Raw genomic sequence first — 12,539 nt, 5'->3', positions numbered from 1 at the left:
TTTCTAGCTGTGTAACTCCCATCATGTCAACTTTGTGCTTTCTACTCCTGACACACAGTTAGTGCCCAATAAAGTCAGTTATAATTCACTGCTTCCACAGAAGTAAGTGTCCCCAATGGCAAGAAATGATCTTTGAGGAGTCACAGAACTTACTAGACTACTAGTAACAATGTATGAATCAAGATGTATTCTAAAATGGTGCTTCTTGAACTTGACGTGCTTACAAGTCTCCTGGAAATTTTGTTAAAACACAGATTCTGATTCAGGGGTCTGGGGTGTGAATCTGCATATCTGACAGGCTCATGATGCTGGTACTGTTGTCTGTGGACCAGGAGTTGAGTGGTAAGATTTTCTAAAGTAACTTGGGGGAGTAGCTCACTTAAACAAACAATCAAGCATTTATTGCATATTTATTGATATCTTAAGTTATAGAGATGGAGGTAATATAGGTTGGATATAAAGAGTATAGGATTTGATTTCTTCACAGAAGGAACTTCCATCTGTTTTGCCACTTGAGGGAGAGAGAGAACATTTTCCATGGATAACCAATGGAAAACTATATTTCTCAAGAGAAAAAGGCAGAGAAATACTTTCTACCTGTGTTTCCTCATTAAAAAATGGCATTTGGAGTATCCAAATAATTAACAATTTTAGAGGAGATACTACTGTAACTAAACAAATGAAAGACTTGGCTGCTATTCTCAGATGCAGGATGGAAGCCTTGCATATCTCAGGACTAACGTGAGCTGCGTGTTTGAGTTTTTCTGTGTGTGTATGTGTGCAAGCTGGCAAGTGTCCGAGGTCTTTGCTAGGCAACTGCTTTCTTAAATATCGATAGAGAAGGGGGATCTAAGAACCTCCCTATAGCCCCCAAAGATTAAAACTCTGAGTTAAGGGGCAGAAGTTCCTAAGGCACCCTTGACTAGGAACTTTGCATATTTTAGGCAGTGGAAGTTATTTGAATATAGTCATTGAGAGAAGAGACTACTCATTATCCACTTAAAATACTTCCCGGCTGCAGCATGCTGTTGTACTGAAGCCAAAGCAATTGGCTTTGCATTTGGCCAGCTGATTTAGCAAGAAATTTTGCAAATTATGCAGTCCTTACAGATGGTGCTGCTGGGTTTGTTAGAATGTTTTAAAACACTGACATACTTGACCATGAACTGAATTTCCAGCCTCTTAGAGCTACTCCAGCCAATTCTAGACTCTTTCCACAGGCAGCTGGAGACCAGGAACAGACCTTTCCTGTAACCTTATGATAAATGATTTCCTTTAAAAACCACTCGTATAATAAAATAACTTGGTGGTAAGCTTGGCCAAGGGGAACTCCTGGAACTTTTCGGTATCCTTGCTTATCTCTGAATTGCTTGAGTAACATTTAAAAATGGTTCCTAATTGTCTTTCTGGTGCTCTGCCTGGAGGTCGAGGAGGAACATTTCTAGGAGGGATGATGTGTGCCCTGCCACTGTGAAGCAGAAATCCCCGAGAGACTGTGATGAGGGCCTATGCCTGAATGTGTAGAGAAAGAACAGCTGGAGGCTGTGGCTTTCTCCGGAAAGAGGTTTCTAAATTTGCCTCTAGAAGCTATTAGAAAGTTGAAGGTACTGTATCTCTTCGGAGACCCATTTCTTGCTCAGATCTTTGCAACAAGGACTTTGCCTGATCTTTGCCGTTAACTGCTTGCTTGTTTTCTTGGTTTCTATCTGAATCATCAGCTTTTATCAATCTTCCTCGATGCCCTTTTGGTTGTGCTTATTTTGGCTTTACGTAAGCAGCATCTCTGGATGCATGAATGAGGCAGATAAAATTCCCCAGGGTTACTGAACTGCCCTTCATTTATTTTTAGCACTGCAATGAATTTACCATAGCCCACAGCATAATTCAATCACTCTAAGCCAGAGAGCAAAATCTGAGGGTTTTTTGCTTTTTTTTTTACCTTTCCCAGAGGCACTTGGTATAGGCTAAGCTTAAAGGCACATAATTCAATCACTGATTATTCAAGATAAATCATACCTAAGCTTCTATATTTATCAGATTGGCACTGTCAACTAGATGTTCAGCTCTCATTCTTAATTTTGTGTTGGAAGCTGCACAAAGCCTATTGTGTCCTCTGTGTGTGGCTCAGGCAATGCAGAAATGGAAAAAAAAAAAAAAAAAGAAAAGAAAAAAGAAAGAAAGAAAGAAAGAAAGAAAGAAAGAAAGAAAGGGCAACAAAAAAGTAACTAGTACCCTCTAAGGAACTGATGACAGTCAATGAATATTGACTGTCAGTCTAGTGACCGTTCTTAAGAGAACTCTTGGCTTATAGCTTGAGCTGATCTTTGCAGCACTTCTATCCCTAGGAACCCTCCATTAAGGTGACAACAGTGTGTCTTATTTACCACCACAACTTCAGATAGGGCCTTAACCTTTTCTGAATAGATGAGCTAGAAGGAGGCATTCATTCGCTGATTGATTATTCATTCATTCAACAAACTTTCATTGATGAACACCTATATTCCAGCTTGGAACCCTGGAATGGGATTTCTCCAACTTTTGATAGAAATATATTCTTACTGCCCACCATTTTGGTGGTAAGAGCTCCTTTATACCTCCTCCACTTCTTGAAAACATGCTCCTCTAAGGTGATTAGCTCAATGCTCTCATTCAGGCTTACTCATTTGCTTTGCCTCTACAGGGTCAGCGCTACGTCTCCTAGCAAAGTGACCCCTCCCACATGTGCGTGGTGCTATTTCTGTCACTAATTTCCTTCATACAGGGCCAAACTGAAGGTTAGGGCAATAGTTGTCTTGTGATGTGACCTGTGATGGCTTTGTGATGTGTCCACTTGGCTAGGCTGAACTACATCCCCCAGAATTCCATTTCTAATATGTTCCTGGCTATGGTGAGATACAAGGAAGATTCTTTTTGTGAAAATTGGGGGGATCCCTGGGTGGTGCAGCGGTTTAGCGCTTGCCTTTGGCCCAGGGCGCGATCCTGGAGATCCGGGATCGAATCCCACGTCAGGCTCCCGGTGCATGGAGCCTGCTTCTCCCTCTGCCTATGTCTCTGCCTCTCTCTCTGTGTGACTATCATAAATAAATAAAATTTTAAAAAAATTAAAAAAAAATTCTAAGGCTGTTATATCATTTAAAAAAAAAAAAAAAGAAACTTGGAGGCTGATAGCTTGGCAGCAGCTATTTTGTAGTACACACATCCCCACTCCTAATTCAACCAAGCATCAATCTAGGTGCTGCTGTGAAGGGATTTTGCAGATGTAATTAAAGCCCCTACTCAGAAAAGAAAAAAAAAAAAGAAAATAAGAAAAAAAAAAAAAAAGCCCCTACTCAGTTGATTTTAAATTAACCAAAGGGATATTGTTCTGGATGATTTAATCAGTGGAAAGCCCCCCCCAAGTTTTATTGAGATATAATTGACATACAGCCCTGTATAAAGTTTAAGGTGCACACCATGATGGTTTGATTTACATTGTGAAATGATTACCACAGTGAGTTTAGTTAACATCCAACATCTCATATAGATACAGAAAATTAAAAAAAAATTTTTCTTGTGATGGGAACTCTTAGGATGTACTCTGTTAACAATTTTCAAATATACCATATAGCAGTATTAACCGAAGTCAACATGTTGTTCTTTGCATCCCCAGTACTATTTATCTTATACCTGGAAGTTTGTACCTTTGACCACCTTCATCCAAACCCCCTCACCCCCAAGGAAAGCTTTTAAAAAGAGGATTTAAACCCTTCAAGATGTCAGAGAGTCCACACATGAGGAAGAAGGAAAGTTGTAAAATCTTCTTCTACACTCTGGGGCAAAACTTAGTTGGTGTTGCTGATCTGCTGATTTGCCTTGTTGGTGTGAAGCAGCAGCTGGGCCTGAAATTGGTTTCCATTCCAGCTGGATCCTCATTTGATTTCACTGACTCTTGGGCCAAGTGTGTGTATTTGATTCCAGGACTGAAAGCTCTGGCTTCTGCAGGATAATCTCATCATCAGATTCATTCTTGTGAGGTCCCAACCTGCTTGTGATCTCTCTTTCCTGACTACCTGTCCTGTGGATGTTAGGCTTGCTTAGCCAACTCCTACAACTGTGTAAGGCAATTCTTTGTAATAACTAAATGGATAGATTAAAAAAAAATGGATAGATTAAAACTGGTTCTGCTTCTTTAGTTAAATTCTGACATGATATATGATAAGGAAGCAATTGTTTTCTTTAGATGTCATGAAGTTAGGCAGTTAGAAACATAAATGGCCACCAACATTCATTCATTTATTCATAACTATGCTAGGGTTGGCAATTTAGCAATAAACAAGGTAGATTTGGACCCTACCCTGGGAAAGCAGATATTGAGCAATATTTACAAGGATAATAAGGTTAGCACGGAGCTGTTAGAAGAGATAACTCAGAGATCTGACCCACTTTGACATGTCAGAGAAGGGAATAAGGCCATGGAGAGAGAGTAAGAGAGCATGACAACAAATGAAAGGCATCCAAGCAGTTCTTTAGAGATTTGTTCATGGTGGCAGGAGGGATGAGGCTGGAGCAGCAAGCCACAGAGGGACCTGCAAGCCAAGATAATGAAGTCTGACTTTCCCCGAGGGACAAACATTTCTATTTAAAAACCTTCATACTTTTTAAAAAAAGATTTTATTTATTTATTTGAGAGAGAAAGAAAGAGAGCATGAGCACAAGTCAGGGCAGGGCACAGAGGGAGAGGGAGAGGGAGAAGAGGACTCCCCACTAAGCAGGGAGCCTGATACTCTCCATCCCAAGACCCTGACTGAGATCATGGCCTGAGCCAAAGGCAGACTCTTAACCACTGAGCCACCCACGTGCCCCTAAAAATCTTCATACTTTTGGAACCCTGTATTTCTTTTTTATTTTATGATATCATACAAAACATAGGTTTCATTCTAAGCCTTTAAAGATTCCATGGTGTTAATGTGCTTGCTCCTGCCTCTGCTTTTATTTCTTTAAATTTTTTTTTCTACAGTCCTCTTGTATAATCCATGATGCTCTTTTTATGATGCTATTGTCACACTGGCTATTGTCATACTATTTTTAACCCATTCTCCTTCTTTATGCTTTGAATTCTCATAGCACACCTGTTACTGGAAAAAGAAAACAAAATCTGAACTCTTTTTTTAATAAATTAATTTTTTATTGGTGTTCAATTTACCAACATACAGAATAACACCCAGTGCTCATCCAGTCAAGTGCCCCCCTCAGTGCCCGTCACCCATTCATCCCCACCCCCTGCCCTCCTCTCCTTCCACCACCCCTAGTTCGTTTCCCAGAGTTAGGAGTCTTTATGTTCTGTCTCCCTTTCTGATATTTCCCACACATTTCTTCTCCCTTCCTTTATATTCCCTTTCACTATTATTTATATTCCCCAAATGAATGAGAACATACACTATTTGTCCTTCTCCGACTGACTTACTTCACTCAGCATAATACCCTCCAGTTCCATCCACGTTGAAGCAAATGGTGGGTATTTGTCGTTTCTAATAGCTGAGTAATATTCCATTGTATACATAAACCACATCTTCTTTATCCATCATCTTTCGATGGACACCGAGGCTCCTTCCACAGTTTGGCTATTGTGGACATTGCTGCTAGAAACATCGGGGTGCAGGTGTCCCGGCGTTTCATTGCATCTGAATCTTTGGGGTAAATCCCCAACAGTGCAATTGCTGGGTCGTAGGGCAGGTCTATTTTTAACTCTTTGAGGAACCTCCACACAGTTTTCCAGAGTGGCTGCACCAGTTCACATTCCCAAAATCTGAACTCTTAATACTAATTTACCTGACAATTCCCTTGTCTCCATGTTTTTCTGTTCTATCAAGACTCGCAGCCAAGGTTTGCAGTTCACCTGGCTTCATTATTTCTGGCTTGTGCCGACCTGGGGTAGAGGGAGCTCAGCCCTTCCTTGGGCTATTAACCCTTCCTGCCTGCTAAGCACCCTGATGCTCTGAGGATTTTCTTAATTAAGTAATTGAGCCACATACCATCCTTGAAAAGTGGGGCAGTAAATACCATCAGTTCCATGGCCTAGAGAGATAAGAAAGACTGCACTGAAGACGCTAGAGCTTATATGACAAAACCAATCACAAATTTGAGTAGGTTAAGCATGAGCTTAAACTTAATTTTTGTTATACTTTGCTCTTCTTCATTTTTCAAAATGCCCTCTTCAGGTCTCCCCTTTAGCTGCCTTTGGGGAAGCAACTAGGTAAAGAGGGGTGGAAAAAAAAAACCAGACTGATTTGGGTTGAAAATCCGGTTCCATCAGAGCCTATTCCTTTATCTGTAAAAGGAGAATAATATTCCCTACCTGTCAAATGACATGTATAAGGCCACTAGCTTAGTGCTAGGCACATAGATGGGGCTTGGTAAATTAGGGGTATTAAGTACTATGATCTTAAACAAGGTGATCTATCTAGTGGCAGAAGAAGAGGATTTAACTATATAAGCAGTTTACTGAACAGTTTTTTTTACCCTTTGTACACATGTTTATACAAGGAGTAAGAAGCATCATTTGCTTTAAGAGTAGCACCAGATCTCTCAAGGTCCAAGTCACTAGTCATGATAGATGGTCAGGCTCGTGGATTGTGAGGACACTTACAGAACTTGGCCAGACTTGTTTAAAAGTGAATTGGAGGGGGATCCCTGGGTGGCTCAGCGGTTTAGCACCTGCCTTCGGCCCAGGGTGTGATCCTGGGGTCCCGGGATCAAGTCCCGCATCGGGCTTCCTGCATGGAGCCTGCTTCTTCCTCTGCCTGTGTCTCTGCCTCTCTCTCTCTATGTCTCTCATGAATAAATAAATAAAATCTTAAAAAAAAAAGTGAATTGGAGTTGGGGCGCCTAGGTGGCACAATTAGTTAAGCCTCTGACTCTTGGTTTTGGCTCAGGTCATGATCTCAGGGTCCTGGGAATGAACCTAGCGTTGGGCTCCGTGCTCAGTGGGGAGTCTGCTTGAAATTCTCTCTCTCCCTCTGCCCCTCCCCCTGCTTGTGCATGCTCCTGTGCTCTAAGTAAATAAATCTTAAAAAAAAAAGTGAATTGGAGTTAACTAAATTTATTGTGGTAATTATTTCTCAACATATACATCTATCAAATCATTATGTTGTATATTTTTAATACAATATTATGTGCTAGTCATATTTTAATAAAACTGGAAAAAAAAAGGGAAACTATCCTCACTGAAAAAAAAGTGAATTGAGTGAAAAAGTTTTGGAAATGGATACTGGTGAGGGCTGTACAACACTGTGAGTGTAATTAATTCCACTGAATTGTACACACAAAAGTGACTAAAATGCTAATTTTATGTTATGTATATTTTACAACAACAAAAAAATTGACCCTTCCCCACACACCAAAAAAAAAAAAAAAAAGAAAAAAAAAAAAGTGAATTGGAGAGAGGCCTGCTGGCTGTGTCTGAATAACTCCTCCTCCCACTCCCAAATGTAGGCTAGCTCAGTAATAACGTGACCCACTTAAGAATGAACAAACCATATAGGGACTACTGTTGTGAAATGCTTCTAGAATATGAGTGAGGAGGGTCCATACCTAAACTTGTCATCTTATAGATGAGGGTTTAGGGAGCCTGAAAGTGTGACTTGCTAAAGACTACACACACAGCACCTCAATCCCCTGCGAGTTGACTGCTGCTATTGTGCTACGTCATGCTATCACAGGAGCCTCTAGAGCATTCAAGGCCTCTGGGTGCTCAAGTGGGGCCTTTTCCTTCTACCTTTCCTCCAGGTACCTGACCCTTGTCTCTGAGCATCCAGTGGTTCTGAGCTCCCAACCTGCAAAAGCCAGGACTAGGGCTGAGCAGTTGAGCAGGTATGGGCTATGAGTGATGTCTGATGGTTCCACAGCTTCTATCCTACTGTCTGAACTTCAGCACCAGCCCTTAGACAGGTCACTCTCTTTCTCCTGCTCGGGCCTGTGAGTATGCCATTCCTTCTGCCATGAATACTCTTCTCCACTTTGATAATTCCTATTTATCCTTCAGGTTTCAGGTGAAACATGACTTTATCCAGAAAGCTTTCCTGTCCTCCCAGTCTATGTTAGCTCAGACCGTTGTGTGATTTTTTGGCAACCTACACTTCTTTTAACTCTTACCTCACTTATAATTACTTGTACTCTGTTTGAACTCCATGCATGAGGGCAGGGTCTTGGTCTTTCCTGTCCACCATTGTTTTCCAAGAACTTAGCACTGGGATGGCACATTGTGTTCATTAAAGAAACAAAAACCCTAAAAAGAAATCAAACCTGTCTTCTCACAACAGGGAGAATGAAGTTAATGATATACCTTTACTGCATTAACAGGCAAGAGTGGTCAAGAGAAGTAGGGCAGACACTGCCTTTAATCTAGAGACTGATCTGGGCACTGGACCAGTATCAATATCCAGTTGCTATTCCAAGGGAATGTACAAATGAGCAGGGTGGAGGGACTGGGTTTGATCCCCTACACCAGCATTGCATGCATGTGAGAACAAACAGTAAATCAGCAGCAGAGGGGATATAGGTTTGACACAAGGGAATGCTTGCTGGTATGATATTAAGGGTTGTTAAAAATGGGTCGGATTATAGAGGAGTAAGCCTTCCCTTGAGGCTTCAGAAAACAGGCCAGAGTTCCATTTCAGCTGGTTATTTTAGGCCTACCACAGGCAGCCAGGTAGACTTGACATCCTCTTAGGGTCCAATTGTTCCATTCCTCTGACCCCCTAAGAAAGCTCTGCACACAGTTGTTGCTAATAAACATGCAAGCAAGCACATACACAAAAGGGAGTTGCTTCTAGCTTGTCCTGTGGCTGTAAATGTTGTTAGTTCCTTTTCTATTGAACATTCTGAATTCATCTTTTGTTTAGAAAATCACTTCAGTCTTTAAGCACAGCAAAGCTCATTCCATAAAGGACTGGTTCCATATTTCAAAGTGAGAACTGCAAGGCATACCAACGTAACTCTTGCATTGACACACACCTAAAAAAGGGTGGAGAATTCAAGTGAGACAAGAGAATTAAAAAAATAACCTACTACTCTAATTCCAAGCATACAAATAAAGCGATATGGACATTGTTGCGTGTCCTACGCAGGGCGGAGGGACACATCTTCTCTTTCTCTGGTTTTAAAGTGACGGAAGAGAATGGTCTTGAATATGCAAATGAATCTAATTTAATTAACTTTTATGACCACAGCTCCTTTGAGATAACCATGGGAGCCAATTAGATTCCATTAAAATTTAGTCATTTCCCTGAAGCTTCAATGAGACACCCTTGTCTTCCTGAAAGGAAAAAAAAAAAAAAAAAAACCCGAAAAAAACCGTGAAAAGATCTAATCAGAGACCACAGAAAAGAGAGTTGTCTGCAGCAGCTCTGCTGTCTGCTGTTGGGTCTGACCAGATGCAGCTTCCACAGTTCTTAGCTCCACTTCATCACCCCTTGCCTGGCGCGGCCAGCAGCGATGTGAAATCATTCCAGGTCAGTCATGGAACTGCTGACCCACAGTTTATTGTAAACTGAAGCTATGAAAGGTAAAGGGAATGATATTTCATACTTCGGGCCAAAACACAAGCCTCACGAGGGTAAAGAAGAATTGCCTTGACCTCAGGCCACGGATGAAGAGGAACTTATCCTATGTATTCCTTTGATGCTCAGTTGTGTAATATTGTCCTTTTTCTTCCACCTGATTACAAATGTAACACATATTTAATGTAAAAAAAAAAAAAGGAAAAAAAACAAAACGGTTAAAAGATGCTGCCCATATCTAACAAGAGTTTGGAAGACTCTCTTCTGCAATTTTGTTCCCTTTTTTCTCCCTTACTAAGCACATTTTAGAGAACTTCGTGTGTTTGAGGACAGGAGGGGATGGAGTGGGGAGGCTGTAACGAGCCTTTGGAGTGGGGGTATCATATTCCAGTTCCTTCCTTTTCTTTTTAGTTTATATCCCATACCACTTACCTCTCTCCTCTCTAACACTATGCAATTAGATAGCTGCCAATGGTTTTTGGATTCTGGCCCTTAACCATTCTCCATGGTTAGGAAAAAGTATGGTGATTCTATCAATTGTTTGAGCCTCCTTGAAAGTGTCTCAAGATGGGTTCAGCAAAATGGGCAATTGGGTTTCTGGAAGCTGTGTTGCCGACTAGTTCTAGAAACATTGAATGTCATGTAACTACAATGGTGCGATGAATTTTACCTCTTTACATAGGAGATATTTCTCCTTCACACAGGCAAGTTATATCTAAAACAAATACATGCTAAGAGTAGATCACAGTGCCCAGCATTACGTGATTACATAATTGTACACGCTGTTAACTGGAAGTAGAGTTAAAGTTGCTGTTGGAGGTTTTTTAATCAAGTAGATTTAAGAACTCACATTTTATGTTTTCTTTAATTAGATTTTTAAAATAATAAAGCACTTAAATTCTAACAAGTTACACAATTATAAAATAATTAGAAATAAAGATAATAATGTGGAAAACAGACACTTCTCCGGTTATAAGGGAAAGGAGAAATAAGAGCAAGAGAAATGAAAACCAACTCTTTTTTTTCCCACCAATGTTTCATCTGTTTTGTTTTCAAGACCTTTAGCTTTACTAGGTCTCAAAATTATTCCCTATGCCATGTCCTAGTTCAGAGTTGAATCATTTTGTTCTTGGACTATTATAACTAAAAGAGGTAGATCTATTGAGCACTTACTGTATGCCAGGCACTTCAGCTTATTTTAACCCTTATATTAATATTCTGAAGTTTATTGTACCAGATGGTGCAATCCCTAATATCCATTCTTCCCTCTTCTTGCTTGCTAAAAGAATCCTATTTTGCTTGAGGTGTCAGTGTATCCAACTGAATACTCACTTTCCCAGTCTCCATTACTGCTAAGGTGGCTCTGTGATCCAATTCAGGCCAATGAGATGTAAGCATAAGTCTGCTTGGGGCTTCTGGGAAGCTTTGCTCTTTCTTGATAAAATGGGACACACATAGTTAAAGCTCTCAGCCTACTCCCTACTTTTTTCTGCTTTAGGTGTAAATGTGATAGCTGGAGCTGCCTTTGGTATAAATGTGATGGAGCTGCAGTAGCCATCTTGGAAACATAATGCAATGAGCCAATATGCTAAGAAAGGAAAGACCCAGGTTTATTGTTCTTCCATCAGGTTCCTGGAGCACTTTATACCTATCTTTAGTGCAGCATTTATCACAGGAACCCACAAGCAGGGGTCATATACTACTCATTTAGAATGTGCACACCTATCTCAGTGTCTGGCACAAAGTAGGTGCTTAATAATTGCTTATTGAAATTTTATTTGGAATCTCACTTCCACTCTTTTTCTTTGATACAATATGCAGGAGATGAAATGAATAGTGAAATGTCCAGTAGACAATAAGAGGGAGGCAGTACAGAAACAGAAAAAAATCCACCAACTAGATAATTGGTTCTTGAATTACTGACCATTAACCTAAATAGTACTCACAGTAATTTCAAATTCCTCTCTTCCTCTCACTTCCAAGTGAACAGGAGCTATTTTTATTGAGAACGAGCTTTTATCCTGATAGTAAGAATGAGTACTATCACCATATTGTAGAGACTAAGAGTACTCGGGATATAGCTTTATAGTTCATAGCAAAGCAGTGAAAATCAGTCCCAGGCCTACGGTGGACATGTAGGAGGATTTATTCTTCACTAATACTTGTTTGTGTTGTCTGCAAACCTCCAGGGAAAAAGAGGAACTGATGGAGAGCAATACTCTCTATAAACTCTAGCAAATGAAATTAAACCACAAGATGTAATGAGATAGTCCTGGGGGACTGAGATGTATTTTTGTTGGTGGTGGGTAGACTATGGTAGGACACCATTAAATCCAATAAATTGTTATTAATTTTAATCCTGAAGGCTGAGATGGAGGGTAGATCAAATGATAATCTTGGGGTACCCTTTCCCTGGTAGGCTTTCATTTGGTCTCCGACCCAGAAAATTTGGATCCGGTCCTGGCTTGGTCCTTCTTGGCGATGTGATTTGAATTAGGTCATAACTTATCTCTGAACCATCTTCCTATTTAAGATGGGGCTACTAATAATACTTATTTCACAAGGTTGAATGAAATAAGCTATGTGAAAGGACCTTGTCAACTGGGGTAAAGTCTACCAATGGTAGTTGTGACTATTATTAGGCTGTTCTGCAGGCAGCAGTGATGGAGAGAGTGGGAGGGAGGAACAGAATGGAGAACCATACTTAAGCTGCTCTCAGGCCTGCTCCGACTGAAACCCCGGGTTTATACTATGACAGCAAAGCTAATAATAATGCCAAGTAAAGCAAAAGCACTTAAAAATTAGTCTGGGATAAGGTTTGGTTTGCCAGGGAGGGTTGGTCCTGACATCACACGCTTCAAACCTGTGGTTGGCAGTCCGTTTGTTGCTCTATTATTGCCTGCTTTGGAAAGGGCGAATCTAAATTGGAACTCTCTTTCCTCTGTTTAAGCTGTTTCTGCTGAGTTCCATAGAATTGATTATAGCTCTCACACCCTGCAACTG

At 40.5% G+C, this 12,539-nt stretch overlaps 2 long non-coding RNA genes across 8 annotated transcripts in view; one reads left to right on the top strand and one right to left on the bottom strand.

Annotated features, from left to right (window-relative positions):
* LOC102152432 overlaps positions 1 to 12,539 on the bottom strand; it is a 163,547-nt gene that overhangs the window by 53,575 nt on the left and 97,433 nt on the right. For 4 of the 5 annotated variants that reach the window (XR_005365377.1, XR_005365379.1, XR_005365380.1 and 1 more), the window contains one exon: positions 8,304 to 8,991. The exons of the other annotated variant lie outside the window; for it this stretch is intronic. This is a non-coding gene — a long non-coding RNA (uncharacterized LOC102152432). Of the gene's footprint in view, positions 1 to 8,303; positions 8,992 to 12,539 lie in introns of those variants that run through there. 5 annotated transcript variants of the gene reach the window in all.
* Positions 1 to 12,539, top strand: part of LOC111097592 — a 143,088-nt gene that overhangs the window by 33,574 nt on the left and 96,975 nt on the right. The gene's annotated exons all lie outside the window — the stretch shown is intronic.

Source organism: Canis lupus, chromosome 10 (assembly GCF_011100685.1).
Source record: "Canis lupus familiaris isolate Mischka breed German Shepherd chromosome 10, alternate assembly UU_Cfam_GSD_1.0, whole genome shotgun sequence".
NCBI lineage: Eukaryota > Metazoa > Chordata > Mammalia > Carnivora > Canidae > Canis > Canis lupus.
Note: the sequence above shows the minus strand (reverse complement) of the source record. Positions and strands in the feature narration are given on the sequence as shown.